A 17,583-nucleotide genomic window follows, 5' to 3' on the forward strand; every position below is an offset into this window, starting at 1 on the left:
TGATGTGCTTTTGCTCGAATTTAGTATTCAGAACGCATTTTAAGAAACTCAAATTAAAAACTAATCAGCTCAAATTTACATGACAAAAAGATTCTTGAAAATGGATAAAAATGTGAACAGAAGTATCTTTATTTGGGAGAGATATTATTCCTTTGAACATTGGGAAAAAAAACCTCATGTGGATTACAGCTGTGGTTTTCGTTCCTGTGGAAGGTATTTTCATGGCATTAGATAGTTTATCAATTGGACCAAAGAGATAAAAAGAGAACCTATTTTCTTTTCTAATTTAGGGTGTGTGTGTGTGTGTGTGTGTGTGTGTGTGTGTGTGTGCGTGTGTGTGTGAGTGTGTGCGTGTGTGTGTACCTCTACCATAAATACACTGATTAAAAACATCAGTCTAGACTTAAATGAATGAAAATTATACTCGTTAACTGTAATTCTGCAGTCAGATGTGGGTGTCAATCTTTGTTATCTCGTGCCCACCCTGGTCAAGCCAAACTGCAAATTCTAATGTTTCAGTTTAAAGTTGAGAAATATTGGTCTAATATGGTAACAATGGTGCTGTTGTCCCATCTGCAAGCTACTCAGTTTAGAGCTCCTTGGATTTCATTTTATGCAAAACAAACGGTAGGTAATTATGATTTAATTCATTTAGAGCAAATTGCAGTGAATTTATAACCCGAAAGGCAGTGACAGACCCTACTTTACTTGTCAATAGTTGAATTAATAACAGCAGGAGGAAAAACACGAAATGAACGCAGCTCCCCCTCCCCTCCTCGTCCCCCTCCCCGTACCACACACACAATAGTCGAATCCACCAATCAGCTCACGCCACAACCCTTAGAAGCCTCTTGTCTGTAACATTCCCTGATCTAACGTATTGTGTGTTGGGGGGGAGGGGGGAGGCGGAGAATCCTTAGCAGCCCGGGATAATAAGCGAAGTCTCTAGTCCTCAGATGCCTGCATCCCTTTGTGAGAGATGCATCTCGTGGTAGGGATCGTGGTAGGGTGTGGGCTGTGGAGGACACACACCCGGGAGTTTACTGGATAAACTCCATCACTGAATGTTGCCCTCCCCCAAGTTGGTGGTCAGGGAGGAAACGATGATTCATTCATAATGCCACAGCCCGTTACTCTCCCCGTAAGAAAACACTCCGGGATCTTACTTGGACTTCCTTCTAGGGAAGACTTAGAATGTCTCTTTCCCTGAGCAGCAGTGACGGCTGCACGTTAGATAGCTAACCAGGACCTCTGAAATGCAGAATTGCAGTTAGCAGGTGGGTGGGGCATGAGGAATGGGATAAGGTACTGGACCCATTCGCGAGCCAGACTTTCAAACGTAGTGGGGTGGGGGGATGGGGGTGGGTGTTCCACTTCCCCTTTACTTGCCCATATAAAGGAAAGGCAGGAAGTCTTGATGTGTCTCTGCGCTTTACACGGTATTTAGCTGTAGAGATGCAGTCTCGATCAGAGGGTACTGCTCTGGAATTGATTACTTACATAGCGGAGAGCGGCCAGTATCCTCAGCCATACTGAGCTGGAGCAAAGCCTTGCAAAAGAGAAAGCAGACAAAGACGTGGTCCTGGATCCAAAGAGATACCTTGGAACTCTGGACAAGGAACAAAGTGGGCATTCAGGGCTAGTCCCTATGTCAGCTTGGGGGATACATACCCCTTAGATCAAAGAAGGGGTATGCCTAGGCATTCAGGCTGGAAATATACAGTAACTGTTCCAGCCACCACCCATTCTCCATCCCACACCTGTTAGTAATCTATCACCTTTAAAAGAGGTCCCCTAAATTATTTTCCTTGAGGAATTAGAGTTTTTCTTTTTCTTTTGTTTTAAAGAGCTTTTGCCACTCCATGAAATTTGCCAGGTGGCACATAAGCTTCATGCTGGTCGCCTCTTTTCAGTCAAGGAGCACCACACTCAGGGACAAGAGTTTTAGTCTCTGTGCCTCTCCTTCTCCCTCTGCCCAGATGGCTTGCCCAGCCCTGGAGCCTTGGCTAAATGGATGGTTTTGATTTCACTTGCTCATTAAGGGCTGTGCCAGTTTTGTTTCAGCTCACAGTTGGCACACTGCAGGCCCTCACCTTCATAGGGCCTACAGTGCCAAAATCTTCCATCAAAACAGGTGGGGAGGGGTAACTCTTTATTTCAATTTTCCTTTAACTCTTTCTTTCCCTTTCCAATAACTATGTGCTCATGCAATAGGAATTGCCAATGACTTTGCTATTAACCTCTTCTAAGGGTTTTTCATTCCACTCTGCTACCTTCTTTGGGCATTAATTAAAGATACACACACACACACACACACACACACACACAGGCACACACTTTCCCTCATATACTTTATATTGGCTCACGCTCAGTTTACAAAAACATTTGGAGAAGCTATGGCTGAGCTCTAGGGCTATTCAGAGGAAGAAGAGGTGCCACAACCTTTATCATAGATTTCAAGGTGGAAGGTACTCAGAGGTTGTCAAGGAGAAGTCTCTTATCTTACAGATGAGGAAACTGAGGCCCAGAAAGTCAGAGGTATTTACTCAAAGTCATATGGCTAGTAAGTCACAGAACTAGGGCTTGAACTCAGGCTCTCTGACTTTAAATGTAATACAATTTCCACTGTACTATACTTAGTGGCTAGGTGGGAACTACAGCTAAGGTCTCTATAGCCTAGATCAGAGGTGGAGAACCTGCCACCTCAAGGCCACATGTGGTCCTCTAGGTCCTCAAGTGCAGCCCTTTGACTGATTCCAAACTTCACAGAACAAATCACCTTAAGAAAAAAACTTGCTCTGTAAAACTTGGACTCGGTCAAAAGGTCACCTCCAAGGACATAGAAGGCCATATATGGCCTTGAGACCGCAGGTTTCCTACTCCTGGTCTATTATCATTTCATGTAAATCTTCTTATTTCTCTCACAATTCCTAATGCTTACTTTTTATTAAGGAGATTTGTTCTATGAAATTTGGAATCAGTCAAAGGGCCACACTTCAGGACCTAGAGGCCACATGTGGTCTCAAGGTGGCAGTTTCCCCACCCCTGGCTTAGATGATCTCAAAGGGCAGAGCTAATTGGGTTTTACAGCAGGTAAAGAGCCCAGGAAATGGTAGTTCAGGGAGATCTGGACTGGTTTCTATATCTCCCACTATTTATTTACATAGTGAGATCATTTGTAAACATTGTATAGAGTATCACTAACGTATAAATGATGCCCCTTGGGATAGCTGTTGCCCCATGGACCTGTCTTTAGGTGAGTACTTGGAGGAAACCTCTGGGTGGGTGTGTGTATGAGAGATTCACATATGCCAGGAGGAAACACAGAAGGAAGAAAGATAGAGATACATTATTGTTCAACCTCACTGAGTCCTAGTAAGTTCTCACATTTGTAAAGTGGGGATGATAATGCTTGAAATACTTTCCTCAAGAGATTGTGGTGAGGAAAGCACTTTGAAATCCATGAAAGCATTATTTGTAAAGTGTAATGTTCTCCCTTTTGTCTTCCTCTGAGGGTTACATAGCAGTAGAGAGGACTAACCAGCCTGCCTGTGTACCCACTGGCATCCACAGAATGCCACAAGCTCTGGAATAAGGATTCTCTACCTTTTGTGTATCACTGACCCCTTTGGAAATCTGATGAAGTCCATGAGTCCTTTCTTAAAATAGCATTCTTAAATAGTTCAAAGAAATGCTAAGTGTCAGTTAGAGTCTAGTGAAAATGAAGAAGCCATTTTTCTATCTTTCAGGTTTACAAATTCCCCTTGAAGACTTCTTGGTGCATCTTGCTACCCTAATCTAGAATAAGGCTCCCTAAAGGTTGAGTGGATCAACTCATTTTGCAGGAGGATATAGACAAAAATAGAACAAGATAGTCAGACATGGATGGACTTGTGATTTCTGTCTTTGGAGGAGGAACTTTTGTCGCTGATATGGTAGTATTATACAGTGGGGAAAGCCCTAGATTTGAGATCAGAGGAGACCAGGGTATGAATTCTAACTCTGTCATTTACTACCTCTGTGACCCTGGATGGAATACTCTAATTCTTCACCTAGATGAGATAAGGATGGTGAACTAAATGACTTTTACCTTCATCATGAAGGTGTAGTATGCAGAGATCTTAATAAACTGAAAGGTACCATATAAATGGGAGCAATCATGATGTCAGGGTCCTGAAGGGTCAGGGTCTAACTGGGGAAACAAGCTGTATATAAATGAAACAATTAGGAAATGACATACAATATACAATTAACACTGCTTAGTAATACTTAATAGAAGTTTAGGCTCCACCTTTCTTGTTACATCCCTTTGACAGCAAGCAATTCATCTGAAGGCAGACGGGCTACAAGGCCTTAAGAAAGAAAGACTGGAAACTCTGGATCCTAGATGGTAAGTCACAGCCTCCTTGAGGTGCAAAATATATATTTTTAACTGCCCAGTTTACACAAGCTGAGCCTTCATCCTGGGTGACCTCGAAGTGGTAACACATGCCCTTGTGACCATGTGACTCAATGATCACCCTCCCCTTTACACAGGACTTTCAGCTCCTGGTTATCCATCACTCACAGAGAGGGCTGAATGCAGCCACACAATTGCTCCCTTGTTTGAGCACCTGTGATCCCATTACACCCACCCTGTGTTCTCTAGATTGCCTGTCTACAAAGTGCCCAATTCACTCACAGGCTGGTTGGCTCCCCCCTCTTTGACCCCTTCCACTGAAAGTTCTATGGCACAGACCCTGACAGTATGCAAGGCCTCCTCTTGGAACATGACCCTGGAGCTCACCTCTGACCTCCTGCACGACACTGGGCTTCACCACAGCACCTCAAGATGCCCAAGGGACTGTAACATGTACCATAGTGGCCCTTCTGTATTTACATCCAAATCTGCATTAGATTATTTTTGGTTAGCCACTGGTTAGTGGCTAGATTTCTTTTCATTTAAATTCAAGTGTGATTTTTATAGCCACAATAAGAGTGGAAATAGAACTAGATTTGAGGAAGAAGACCAGAGTACAAATCCCAGCTTTACTTTTCTCACCACATGGGTGATCTTGGGTAAGTCCCTTAACTGTGATTGTTGTTGATGAGTCTTTTTGGTCATGTTGGGCTCTTCATAAACCCCATTTAGGGTTTTCTTGGTAGAAATACTGGAGTGGTTTGCCATTTCCTTCTTCAACTCATTTTACAGATGAGGAAACTGAGGCAAGCAGTGTTACATGCCTTGCTCAAGGTCTAAGGCCAGATTTGAACTTAGGTCTTCCTGACTCTAGCTCTATCTACTGTACCATCTAGCTGCCTAACTTTGGGAAGGGTCTCAATTTCCTCACTTGAAAAATGAAAGGATTGGACTTAAATGATCACTAAGATCTTTTCCAGTTTTATATCCAAGATCCCACTCACATTCACTTTTTTTTAAAACTACAAATCTGCCTCCATTCCTCTCTCCTTCATCTTTCCCCTTCTTTGTTGCTTACCTTCCCCTTCCCCTGCCCTTTCATCACTTCAGTATAGTTTCAGCCACCATTGCCACGGTCCTTCCCCATGGTGATGTGATTTGAGGACCACCCAGTAGGGTCCCCTGCCCCCAAGATCTCCCCTGTCAGACTGTCACTCAGTGCCTGACACCCTGTCATTAGTGATTCTTTCCTTTCAAATTCATTCTACAGCTTTTTGTCTTCAAGGGTCCCTGATGAAAATATGAATGCCCTTGGGTTGCGTCTTACCTTAAATCTGTTATCAGGTATACTTTAGTAGAGGATTAGTTGACAACCAGCTGAAGGCAAAATCTGACAGAAGTGGGACATAGGATTGTCCCCGGAATGACTGGTGAGGGTTCGAAGATAGAGAATCAGGTAGTTTTACCAACTTCTCCGTTTTGCTGAAGGCCATCTCCGAATGTAACCAGGAGAACAAGTGTGAGAAGTCTGGAAGTCTAATTTAATCCCAAGAGCATAGACATTGGAAATTTGATTTTTAAAGTTTTGAGAGTAGAAGAAGACATGTATCCTAACAAAAATGAAGTATTTTTCTTTCTTTCTGTCTTCTACACCTAACACAGTGTAGACACTCAATAAATGCTTTATTGCACTTAATAATATTGAACTGAATTCCTTAAATAGGACCTTCCTTTCCACACATATTTATATATTAAAAGAGAAAACAATAGGAGGCTAGAACCTTTATTGATTTATTTTAAATATTTTATTGATATCTTTTGTTCTTATGTCACTTTCATTTCCAAATATATCCTTTCCTCTACACTCTTCAGAGAGCTATTTCTTGTAATGAAAAATTAAAGGAGAGAGGGAAAAGGAAGGGGCAGTTCAGCAAAACTAACCAACATATCAACTGAGTCAAAGTATCTACAATGTTCCACACCTATAATCCCCCACCTTTGCAAAAAAAAAAAAAAAAAGGAAAGGGAGACTCATTTTCTTTTCTTTGGTGTCAAGTTGGAACATTATAAGTATCAAGATGGGAACCTTTCAAGGCTTCAGGTCATGCAAGATATCACAGAGTTTTCAGGAAGAAATCTATTGACAGCTGCTCTCTGGCCTCCCAAAATTTATAAATTTGAAAGTATTCTAAAGTCAATTTTCCTGTTCAGGTTCATAATATCTTCTAGGTATTGTGAAAGTCCAGTAAGGAACCATCTGGCAGTGATAGCATTTGTACCTAATAAATGTTATAGTCTGTGTTAGGGGTACAAGGATGTCAGAGATTATATAGAGCAACTCATTTTTTAGATAAGGAATATGAGGTTCATAGAAGGGGAAGGGATTTGTCCAAAGTCCCCTAGATAGTCAATGGCATAACTGGAGTTTAACAACCCAATGCTTCTGATGTTATGTCCAAAACCCTTTCCATGGCACTCTGTATTCTCCCTTGTCAAATGAATTCCAACTCTTCACATTCCTATCCAAGATATGACTTCTTTTTATCCACCTTGCAGTTCAACTGGTCTAGACTATTTGCTGTTCCTCCACTATGTCTCATCATTTCCTCTATATGTGTCTATGCCTTGACTCACACTTCTCCTCCAAATGCAATGCTTATCACTACTAACTCTCCCTCTCCATTCAAAGTCCCATTCAAATGCTACCTCCACCTTTAGGCTTTCCTTGCTTCCCCCAGATCAAAGTTGCTTCACCCCCTAATGAGCTAATGTAATGCTTTGTGCTTCTTGTTAAACTCTCACATGATACATGGTAACTTTTTGTACACATGCCTACCTCACCGGTTTACTGAGAGGATCAAATGAGCACATGGAAAGTGACTTTCCAACTTTAGAACACTATACAAAAAATCTTTATCATTATAATCAGTGCCTTCATCATCATCTAATTTTGCCTACTGCAATGTAAAGTCCATTAGGGTAGGGAGCATGTTTCATTCTTTATAATCCCCAAATCTCCCAGCAGCCACTGGGGCTATAAACATTGAACGAATGAATGAACATGTGCTTTGGTTGACTGAGATGACTATGATTATGAGTTTGTTCAGGGAAAAAAGGATAAGTTCTAACTCCTACCCAAAAAGCAAATGAGATAGGAACCCATAAATTATTCTTTAGGTGTGTGTCCACAGTTAGATGAGCAGCCACCCTGGAAAATAAGCACTCTTCGTTGTACTGAAGGGTGTGTCAGTGAGTAAGTAAAAGCTGAGTAATGTGGTACAGTTCCGGGAAGGTCAAGATTTGCATCTCTGAATCTCTACTAATGTATTTTTATTTCTCGGGCCTCATACTGAAATCAGGTGCATTCTCACTGCAGCAGCAGGTTGGCAGTGGGGCCCTCGTACGCTGCAGTTAGAGACAACCATGGGATGAATTTTCATCAGGAAAGGACACTTTTCAGTTTAAGATTTTTAATATCAGTCATATTTCTACCTAATACTTATGTGGCCCTCTACAGTTTACAAAGCGCTTTCATAGCTGTTATCCCATTAAATAACCTACCACCCAGAGGGTGGTCAAGATCTAGGATGGACTCTCAAAATAGGCATAGCAAAGCCTTCTTTGAAAGGGAGAGAGGCGAGTTTATTTTTGATTCTCATCTGAGTTTTTGCAAAGCTAGCTCAGTATAAGGGCTGTCAGTATGAGGAATGTTTTATCTTAACCTTTACATGTAATCCTGAAAGCCTACCTAATCAATTGAAGATCATAAAATATTAGACTTAATACTGCAAAGTGCTGCTTTTTAATTCACATAACAAGCTCCTAAATAATTCAAATAGCAAACATATCCTGCTACTCAATGATGGGAGGTTGTTTAGATCAGCAGGAGTGTGTCAACACATGCCACATTTCATGGATCTACTGCATTTCAAGAACCTTATTAAGTTAATTGCTGGTTTCTGACAGCAGAGAGCATGCTGGGAGCACAGCAAGCTTTATTAGCCTTTCGGGCATTTGAAGACATCAGCCATTTTGCCCTTACTTGCATGTACCAGGAACAGCATGGAAAAAGTAAATCAAATTATGAGACAATGAACGCTTTTGGCAACACCTAAACTTTGGATTCATTTGTGAATCTGAAAGGGTTCTAATGTCAATTGTTCGCCTGTTAAATTTTTACAACAGACCTATCTATATATTGCAAAAGTCTAGGAAAAAGCTATCCAGCAATTACATCATTTTGCACTGCATATATAAGACACATAAACATGTAATCCAAGTGAGGTGGCTTGCATCGCCTAATGAAACAACTTTGTTGTTGAAGTCTATAAATAGCTGAAGAGTTGTGGCATAAATTAGAAACAACTGCTATTTTCCCAAATAACCTACTTTCAACATTAATGCACATTAGCAAGTCTTTGCATGTTTGGAAAGTCAAGTGTAGACACCACAGGCATACCTAGAGCATTTCATGCTCTGGGCATGCCTACAGTAGACCCCATATTACAGCAAGCTGGAACCAGTGGGTCCCTCTTCCCTTCCCTCCCCATTCCCTCTGCTCTCTTTTCTGATCTCTCAGTCCCCTTGCTGACTAGGTACTGAGTTCTTTTTTATTTCATTTATTTATTTATTCCTTAAGTAGGCAAAAAAACAAGCTAGGTTTCATTAAGGAGTTAGGGACTCATTCCACCCACGAATATTGGCATTTTAAAAGGGGATTGCAAGGACAATGGCATGGAATCAGAGACCTTCTTTCAAAATAACTAACAATAGCTCACATATATAGTGTCTTATGGTTTAGAAAACATATTGTGTTATAAGTACATTATCTCATTTGATGACCGTTAGGCCAAATCTTGAGTAATTCACCTCTAATATTAGTACCGTGTTAGGGATGAAGGTACTGAGCCCAGGATTAAGTGACTTGCCAATGGTCACAAAGCTAGATAGTAGGAAAGCTGATATCCACAAGCAGAATCCATTAGATTGTAAACTCTTTTTTCTTTCTGAGGGCAGAGACTATCTTTAGCCTCTTTTTGTATTTCTAGGTCTTAGCAAAATGCCTGGTTGAGTAGGCACTTAATAAATGCTTATCTATTGATTGATTGAAGCAGATTTTTTTATTCCAAGTTCCCTGCTTTTAGGAGTAGCCAATACTGCCTGTTGATCTTGACTGTATGCCTTTGGAATTGACTTGACCCTAGACATGGACACCTCAGGTACCACGTAAATATGACCTTTTTGTTTTTATCTAGATCTTTGGTTTCATTTGTGAAGAGAATGCCTAGAGAAAACTCTTCATCAATTCAGATTTTGTTGTTATTTAGTTATTTTGTCACGTCTGACTCTTTGTGACCCCATTTTTTGGGCAAAGATACTGGAGTCAGCCATTTCCTTCTCCAGCTCATTTTGTAGATGAGGAAACTGAGGCAAACAGTGTTAAATGACTTGTCCAGGGTCACACAACTAGTAAGTGTCTGAGGCCGGATTGGAACTCATGAAGATGAGTCTTCCTGATTCTAAGTCTAGTGCTCTTTCCACTGTGCCGTCTAGTTGCCCAGATCAGATGAACAGTTCTTCTGTACAGTCACAGAGAGCTTTCTGGGGCATGGAGAGATGACGGGAGCTGCTCAGTCATAAGGATAGGATATCAGAGGCATGTCTTGAGCTCAAGTCTTCCTAAACACACGGCTTGGCTCTTGATCCACTACATAAAGTATCAGTCGAGCTCTATGACTTCTGACAACATTCCCCAGTACAGTCTAAACCAGATTAAAATGTAATTGGAAAATATTTAACAAGACAAATAAAAATACAATTAAACATAGATAACATTACATATTAAAGTTGTCAATAGGCACTATATAGGGATCTTTACATATGGATTATTGGCCCCTATTTCCATTTGAGTTTGATACCAATGAACTAGGTCAGGCTTCCTCTATGAGTGAATTTTCTCTCTAGATCAGATCTGTGATTTCATTTGGTCTAAGCTGGGATCTTCCAGAGAGGAAATTTCTTCTGGCACTGAAGATTGGTACTGGTGACTCTGCAATGTATAGTCTTAGGAAAACATAGAGTACCAGGTCCCTGAGAAGTGAGTATCCAGGGTCATACATCCAGTCAGTATGTGTCATGGTCAGGTTCTGAATTCATCTTCCTGACTACAACACCTACTCTCTAACCACTACTGTCTCTGAGCTATTATTCATTTTTTATCAATGCCATGAAAATCTAAAGAAAGCTATTTAACAAACTTGTTGAAGTATAGCCATTTAATAAACAGTACCCACAAACTGTTTCATTGACTATACATAGGCACACAGAGAAACTCTGGCCTTTGACTTTAGGCATTGGCTGTAAGGTCAGGTGAGGAGCAGATGACAAAAGGTTGTGGCTTCAAGGGCTTACCACTTCAGTGGTTATCATTCTCTAGTCTAGGCTTGGTCCAATAGCTGTCCTGACATGAGAGAGATTGCTGGTTTCTGTTGCAGAGGGAGGAACCCAAGTTCATCAGTGGAAACTCACAGGGGAGGTTCCCTCTGGGCAGGAAGGATCCTTAGTCCCTGGTGCTGCTGGTGAGGTCTTTGGAATGACCTCAGTCATCACACCAGTGATTCTCAATTTTGATACATCCTGGTGCTTATTATTTGTTTCTGAGATGCTTTTTTCACCCCTAAAAGAGGTATATGGTATAGAGCTAATTTTGGAATTAAAGGTATTTAGATTAGTTCTCTTTTGAGAGTTCTGAAACAGAACTAATTGGAAATACCCTGGGATGCCCCAGAACCAGGGCTGCTCAGTACAAATCAACCCTTTTTCTTGTCTGTTCCAAGGATGGCAAGGATGATGAAATCAGGTGCAATCCCTATTTTCAGTATCTTGTGACCCTTCTCTCTCTTCTCTAGTTTTCTTTTTTTGTATATATTTTCTCTTGATCATATTGAATTGGACTAGGAGTCAAGAAGAATGAGGTATGGGTCCTGTCTCAGACATTTACTATCTATGTGAACATGGACACCTCACTGAACCTCAATTGCCTCATTTATAAAATGGGGATAAGGACACTCAGAATCACAGGTGGTTGTAATGACCCATTGAGACAAGGTATGGAAAGCCCTTTATCTCCCATAAATTCTACCTGCCTGTTCCTTGGTACTATTATTTTGATGATTTAGTTAAGAGTGTGTGTGTGTGTGTGTGTGTGTGTGTGTGTGTGTGTTGGTACTCTCACTAACAACTTTGCCATTCACACTCATTCTAAGTGTTGAACTTGGTCTTCATCCTCTCTTGCATTTGCTTGGATGCATGACACACTAAAAAATCTCAGATTTCTACAGCAATGCAAGAGTTACAAAGAGCTTTGTTTTCCACAGCCCCAAGAGCTGTGTTTCTCAATCCCCATTTTAAAGATTGTCATTCATCCTTCATTCTCAAAGAAGACCAGTTTTAGAGATGAAAGAACAGGTTCAGAGAAGTGTGATGACTTACCTATACAGGACCACATAATAAATATAGTAGTCAAGGAATGAACTCATTTGGAAGCTACCACCCAATCCCATGCTCTCTCTGACATAGGGGCCAGAAAAAGTACAAACCTAGCAACTTGGAGTCCCCCAAAGGTCTGTTTGCAAAGTTTTCCCTCCTCTTTACACTTTCTGATGAACTCTCTCCCCAAAGACATCATTTTTTTCTAGAAAGTCCATCAGCAGCATTTGTGAGCCCACTGAGGCAACAACAAATATAGCACAGTTCCCTTTCTCTCTAGCTACAAGACTGTCACCATAGGAACCCCAAAGCTAAGTTACTGGCATAACTAGGGGTATTGTGGTACCATGGAAAGCATTGAGGATCTAGGTTCTAATCCTGTCCCTGCTATTCTACCCATGTAACCTTGGGTCAGTTACTTCACTTCTCCAGTTTCTCATTTGTGAAATGAGAAGATTGGAGTAGATGACTTTTGAGTCCCTTCCAGCTCAAAATCTACCATCCTATGATGTTCCTGAGGTCCACCCAAGCAGGAAGAGGAGAACTCACCATCGAAGCCTGCTGCCAGATAAGAATCATTGCAGTTGTTAACCATAATCTAAATATATACTTTGAAAATTGAAAAGGGCTCCGATATAGAATGGGGCTGCAGAGTAGGCAAGCTTTATTTGGAAATGTCTCTTTAAAGACAAAATTTGCCAAGTGTTTCTGTGCCCTTGAGTGGGCACTTGAACATAGCAGCAGATGTAAAATTTAAATTGAAGTGGCTCTCCCATGCCACCATACGTGTATAAAACAGGCGCAAGCTATTCTAAGCACTCATTAATAGCTAGTCTCTGTGGGATCCAGCAGCAGTTAGAGGATTTTACTCATTAAAAAGGTGGCAAGGTAGAATTTGGTGCTGCCACCTCCTTCTCCTCCTCCTCCTCCTCCTCCTCCTCCCCCCTCCTCCTCTAGCTTTATTCTCACAGATCAGACAATACAAATGAGTATCTAATGAGCTCTGATTTTGAACACATTCTAATGTTTTTGAGAAGGGTTCAGAAGCATTCGACATTGACATCATTTGCAAGAGGAGAAGCACTTGCTGCTTATCAAGTGTATTTGTCTCTTTTTCAAGACAGCCAGGAATAGTATCATCTACTGAGAAGTGAGGAGAGTTATCCAGCTAAGAAAAGATCATCAGTAATTCAGAAAACAGTGTCCAAGACATTGGCAGCTATAAAGACACTCTGATGTGGAGTCTTTGGGGCTCTTGAACAGATTGCTAAAGACTCAAGTCTTCCAATTTGGAATGGAAGAAGCCAAGGACTTCAGAGTTTGAACCATTAGAAACCTTTAGGGTTTGACAGAGTAAATTTCAACTGAACCTCTAATGTAGTAAGCATAAAGTTCTGATTTTGGAGTGGATAGTCTAGGTAATTGCTTGTCAACCCTGGGGAAAGATTTGATAGTTTATGTAATTTCATTTCAGAGGATGCTACAGCCTCAAAGTTGGAAGGCACCTCTGAGGTGCCTCAGTTCAATCCATACCTGAGCAAGAATCCTCTCTATACTATCTCTGATAAGTGGTATTCCAGCCTCCATTTGAAAACTTCTAGTGGACCCCGTATGTGATGGAATGAATGTTGAACATGAAGGCAGCAGAGACCTGGGTTCAAATGTCACCCTTGACACTATGTGACTGGGCAAATTACTTAGCCTCTTTGAGTTTTTATTTCCTTGTCATAAAATGGATGTAGCTCATGGGTTATTATGAGGATTGGATAGGAAATAAATGTATGTAAAGAACTTTGACATTAGCATGATAATGGTGGTGGTGATGATGATGAAGATGATGTATCCCCTTTTACTTTTGATCAGCTCTGATTCTTGGATTTTTCTTTATATTGAGCAAAAAAAACCCAAAAAAACCCTATCTGTAATATCTACTTATAACTCATAGTTCTTCTCCCAGCATCCACCCAAATCAAGTCTAATCTGTCTTCCATGGAATTAAAAGACCATTCAAATGTTTTTAAAACAATAGCGTATTTTCTCCTCCCAAGTTTTCTCTTCTCCAGACTAAACACTTCCATTCAGTTGTCCTTGTGTGATCTGTTTTTGAATTCTCTCACCACCCTATTCCACCCCAGAAATATTTCAGCTCATCAATGTTCTTCCTACAATGTGAGGCACATATTGGAACCCAGTACTGCAAGACAGAAGACATAGGGTAGAATCTTAGCTATGCCAGTTTGAATAGTTTGAAGGGATCTTGGCAACATTCTTGTCTAAACCCCTCTTTATACAGTTGAAGAAGATGAATCCTAGAGAGGAGAGATGGCTTGTTCACAAGCAGTACAGTCCATTAGTGGACTAGAGGGGAGCTTTCTTGCTTCTTAGTTTAGGACTCTTTCCGCTGCAGCTCATTACTTCTAAACCTTTTCAGCTTTTTAGACCATGGATAGGGATCTCTGAATATCTTCTCCAGTATTCCCTAATACTTAGAGCAGATGTGCTAACAAATTACCTGGTCCCAAAGGAAGATGAATAAAGGGCATCATTTTTCTAAATACATTACACCCTTAATTTGCAGAGTTACATCACACTTTATGCACAAGTTATCTTGCCTGGGAAAGTATTCTAAAATATAGACATATCAATATTTATCAAAGAATCCTCTAAAGAAGAATCAGTGTTCATGTTTTGAAGGAACTGCTCTGAGGGGGGAAGGGCCATAAAATAAGGTGTCTGGCCAAAGATTGATCAAGTGCTAATTAGAAAACAAGAGCCTGAAAATATAACCCTCATGCTTACATAGGTGCTAAGACAGGCCACCTGAAAAACCAGACTTGGAATCAGATTTCAGTTACAATCCTGGATTTGCCACTTAGTGTCTGACTCTAAGAGTGCTAGAAGGAGAGTTAATTTATTCCAATTCATTGATTTTATAGATGAGGAAATCAAAACTCAGAGATGTGAAAACACTTGCCCATTGTGACACAGAAAGGTAAAATTTGCGAACCTTTAAGTTCTATCTAAATGCCATTATAATGATGGTGATGATGATGATAATGATGATACCCCCATTTGATCAGTTTTAATTCTTGGATTTTTCTTTATATTGAGCAAAAAAATAAATCTGCCTCTTGATAGTATCCACTCTGCAAAGCTGAGATTTACAGTATTATTTGTTATAAAGTCATATCATTTCTCTGAAACTCAGTTTTCTTAACTGTAAAATGAGACCATTATCCACCTACCTACTTGTGAATTCAAATGAAATCATGCATATACAGTACTAATGGTAAATTACCATATATAGCTATCATCAAACTTTGTTGTTGTTTTAGTTGTATGCCACTCTTCGTGATTCCATTTGGCTTTTTCTTGATAAAGATATTGGAGTTGTTTGCCCTTTCCTTCTCAAGTTCATTTTTACAGATGAGGAGCACAGGGTTAAGTGACTTGTCCAGGGTCATATAGCTAGTAAGTGTCTGAGACCAGATTTGAACTCAGCAAGATGAGTCTTCTTCACTTCAGATCTGGTACTCTGTCTACTGCACCACCTAGCAGCCCTTATCTTCAAACTCCTCATCTGTAAAATGATGAGATTGGTTCAGATGACCTCTGAGAAGGCACTTTCTAGGCCAATATTTGTATTGCTATGGTCATCATTATTATTCATTATCATTAACCAATGTAACTGCAACACAAAGTCCTCAAGGAATTCTATGTGTGTTTCCTGTAGATTCATGTGAGAGTCTGTTGATTTCTTTGCCTTCTGCATTTGCAATAGGGGAAGAGAGGGAGAATTCTAGAGTGCCAGAGTAAGAAGGAACCTCAGAGGCTGTCTGATCAATTGATCAATCAATAGGCATTTTGTGAAGAGCCTACTATGTGCCCAGGCCCTATGCTAGGCACTGAGGGTATAAAAGCCATAAAGAAACGATCACTACTTGAGGGAACTTATATTCTAGTTAAACTGGAACCAATCATGAATTCCTTTGACAGTATACCCAATATCTAACAAAAGAACATCCAGTTTTTGTGGGAAGACATCCACTGAAGGAAAGCCCACCAACTCCCAAAGCAGCTCATTCCATTTTGCCATTTTGAAATAGCTCTTATCTGGGGGGAGGGTTTTCCTTACATGAAGCCTAAATTTCCTCTTTAGAGTTTTTATTTTTTCCTCAGCTTTGCCTCTGGGGCCAAAGAAAGAAATTTCAATCCTTTCATAGACGGCCACTCTAATCTCCCCCACACACACCTGTATGAGTTCTTTTCCACTCCACCACCCCCAATTTCCTCATTTGTAAAACAGAGATAGTAATAATGTCACTCTCTACCATACAGATGAGGAAAGTCCTTTGTAATGGGTAAAATATTCAATAACTCTTATTGTTCTTGTGAGGTCTAGAAAACAAATGAAATAAAAATGGCACTCCCTTCATCTACCTTTTCAAAGCAATAGTTCCTAAACCAGCTTTACATCTTCAGAAACCATCACAAACCCCAGAAACTTCCATTCCTCTGAGGTCTAATTAGGAGCAACTGTCTTGATGGTCCTTCCATGAGGAGAACTCTAAATTTCTCAGAGAAAGGGGAAGTTTCCTGTTGGATGGGCGATAGTGAACAAAACCTGTGAACAATTTCCCACTGTAACTAAATAAGAGCCATATTTTAGGCCATTTGACATTATAATTTGAATATTCCCTTTATCTTCACCATCTTGGAGAACAGGGATGATACATAAGCAGTATAACACATTAGCAACAGATAATAGCATCTAAATAAACAGAATCAGCTTTCCTATGTTTCCAGACCAAAAGCTTTTCTATAAATACTCTAATGAACCTGAACCACCCAATTACTTGTTCTTGGGAGAGCCCCTTATTAATGGCATTGCAGTGAGGGAAAAAACATTAATTATTGGACACAGTGGGATCTTTTACATTCTGTCTAGTCTGGACAGCACCAATTAATGCAACAATTATTATCAACTGCCATGGCAGGCTCCTGAGTGGGGCCTCTCTGCTCTGATTGTATGGGAGAAGGGGAAGAGTTTTCACTGTGGGAGGATGACACACAGTTTCTCGTACAGAGCCAACTTCTCTAGGACTGTCGAAAGGGGAAACAATGACTCTAGTGACAATAACTTTAAAGTGCTTTGTAAATGCTTTTCTCACAATAGCTCTGTGTAGAAAGTACAAATGCCATCCCCATTTTTCTGGTGCGAAAAGGGGTTCAGAGAGGTTAAATCGTTTTCCCTTAATGACACGGCTAATAGTTGGACCCCAAGTTTTCTGCCTCTTGGTCCAGGGCTCTTTCTACTTCAAGTCCCAGCTTTGGACACTCTGTGCCTCTACATATATCAGCTTACTTTTAAGTCTGTTTCCTAACCTGTAAAATAGAGGGAACAATATGGTCAGTAATTTCCTCACAGAGTTATCCTCAGGCTAAACTGAGATAATGTATTTGTGAACTTTCAAACACTATATATATGTATATATATATATGCGAATATATACATGTATATATATTTGTCCTCCTTTTTCTCTTTTCCTCCTCCTCCTTTTCTTCTTCCTCCTCAGCCTTCTCAGTCTTCTCCTCCTCTTCCTTCTCTGCCTTCTCCTTTTATTTCTCCTTCTCCTCCTTCTTTTCTTTCTCCTCTTTTCCTCCTCTTTCTTCTCCTCCCATGCCATTTGCCTGAA

The 17,583-nt window shown here is 40.5% G+C and overlaps 1 protein-coding gene and 1 long non-coding RNA gene across 14 annotated transcripts in view; one reads left to right on the forward strand and one right to left on the reverse strand.

The window, feature by feature from the left end:
* LOC140513775 (uncharacterized) overlaps positions 1-17,583 on the reverse strand; it is a 144,519-nt gene that overhangs the window by 56,798 nt on the left and 70,138 nt on the right. Inside the window, exon 9 of one of the 13 annotated variants that reach the window (XR_011970367.1) lies at positions 12,850-17,578. The exons of the other annotated variants lie outside the window; for them this stretch is intronic. The gene's annotated coding sequence lies outside the window, so the exon portion shown is untranslated. Of the gene's footprint in view, positions 1-12,849; positions 17,579-17,583 lie in introns of those variants that run through there. 13 annotated transcript variants of the gene reach the window in all.
* The window catches only part of LOC140513846 (uncharacterized), a 44,893-nt gene continuing 28,215 nt past the window's right edge, over positions 906-17,583 (forward strand). Inside the window, exons 1-2 of the long non-coding RNA XR_011970393.1 lie at positions 906-991; positions 4,317-4,390. This is a non-coding gene — a long non-coding RNA (uncharacterized lncRNA). The remainder of the gene's footprint in view (positions 992-4,316; positions 4,391-17,583) is intronic.

Source organism: Notamacropus eugenii, chromosome 1 (assembly GCF_028372415.1).
Source record: "Notamacropus eugenii isolate mMacEug1 chromosome 1, mMacEug1.pri_v2, whole genome shotgun sequence".
Taxonomy (NCBI): domain Eukaryota; kingdom Metazoa; phylum Chordata; class Mammalia; order Diprotodontia; family Macropodidae; genus Notamacropus; species Notamacropus eugenii.